The sequence below is a fragment of the Octodon degus genome, unplaced genomic scaffold, assembly GCF_000260255.1.
Source record: "Octodon degus isolate 3935 unplaced genomic scaffold, OctDeg1.0 scaffold00172, whole genome shotgun sequence".
NCBI lineage: Eukaryota > Metazoa > Chordata > Mammalia > Rodentia > Octodontidae > Octodon > Octodon degus.
This window is the reverse complement of record NW_004524748.1, coordinates 172253-174009: the sequence shown is the minus strand read 5'-3', so window position 1 is coordinate 174009 and position 1757 is coordinate 172253. Positions and strand designations below refer to the sequence as shown.

Sequence of the window (1757 nt, the reverse complement as noted above, 5' to 3'; positions counted from 1 at the left end):
AATTAAGTGTTTTCTTTTGTAAATCTAATGTAATCTTTGAGCTTGTCAATGTTCATCTGGTATTATGTTGGGGTTATTTTTGTTGTTTGTTTGTTTGATACAGGGTCTTACCATGCAGCTCAGACTAATAGTGATACCCCCAGTATCAGCCTCCTCAGTGCTGGGATTACAGGTGTGCACACTGCACCAGGTTTCAGGGTTGGCATTGAGTGCCTGGGATTCCAGCACTGCATGTGGTACTCTGGAACGAAATCAGGTCCTTGTGCTTGCCAGAGAGGCACTTAAGAGGCACTGCCAAGCTATCACCCCAGCCCATGTGATACTATTTTAAATGAGTTTGGCTACCTTAGACGTGAGCTTTCATGGAAATCTCAAAAGTAGAAGTCTACAAAAAATAAAAGAAATTATTGAACTCAAAATATATTTTTCTTAAGCAACTGCAAGTTCTTTAAAATTTTTGTTACTAAATATTTAATTTTATTACTATTATTATTTTTTTTGGTACCAGGGATCAAATGCAGTATCTTGTGCTTGCCAGTCAGGTGCTTATGCCTTTGAATTATCATTCTCACCCTAATACTTAATTTTAAGGAATAATTTATTTTACATACAGTTACTTAAACCCTTAAGAATTTCTTTTATTCTCTACCAACCTTTCACTTCCCCCTCCCTTGTTCTTTCTGGTGATGGGGATCAAATCCATGACCTTGTACATACTTTTTTTTAAAAAAATGTATTTGGTCCAGGGACTCACTATGCAGTTTGAACTCATAGTGATCTTCCTGTTTTCAACCTTTGTGGGACACACTTACAATAAGACAGTTCATGAACTATTCTTTGGCAGAGACTAGAACTCTTCTGCAATTTGATGATGATAAAGTTTAGGTTTGTTGAGATTATTTCTCAGCAGCCAATCAGCCAGCCTAGTAAAAGGATCTGTTTGTTTTTGCTTACAAAGATTTGTGAGTCCTTTAAGCAGAGTTGGTGTCACATATACAAATTTAAATAGTCCTTAGCCACTTGTCCAACTGGAATGGGCTCAAGAATCACTTTAGGAAACATAAAACTAGTTTTACTTTCTGCTGCAGCAAAGTCCTTACTCCCATGCAGTGCATTCCTTGTATCATCTATGCTATCGATTGCTCTTAGACTTCCTGAGTGTGTCTCTTTAGCTACCAAACTATTATTTGGTCCCAAAAGTTCTCTCCAGTAATAGATGGTGTTGTGTCTGGCTAATATCATGGCAACTAGTGGTCCAAAACTCAGGTAAGTGGTTAAATTTGGGAAAAATATTTTCCCATACTGTTCCACACAAAAGTTACTGTAGTGCTCTGAGATTAGATGTGGTTTTCTTCTCTGCATAATGGTGAACCCTGATCTGAGAAAAATATCTTGGATCACCTCCTCTTTGTCAACAATATCAGGTTTGATAATGGACAGTGATTTTTCTACATAGATCTGAAGCGGGGAGTGTTGAGAGCTCCAATTTGGCTCTTCCGGTTTCTTGACATGTATCAACTTCATGTCCACCTTCCAGCACAGCTTCAAATTCTTTAAATTCTGATTAACACAGATTTAACAGAGAGATGGACAAACATACTCAAGAAAATTATATTTAAGTCAGAGTATTTTCTAATGTATTGGGCAAGTGGAATTTTAATAGCCCTTTTATAAACTTCACATTTTTAACTCTAAAGGGACAAATCAGAACTTTTTCATACCTCATTAATCAGCAGAGATCTATTGTCATAAGTATT

The 1757-nt window shown here is 36.7% G+C and overlaps 1 pseudogene; it reads right to left on the bottom strand.

The window, feature by feature from the left end:
* Positions 1-847: 847 nt before the first annotated feature.
* LOC101564925 lies at positions 848-1524 on the bottom strand (annotated as a pseudogene).
* Positions 1525-1757: the final 233 nt, after the last annotated feature.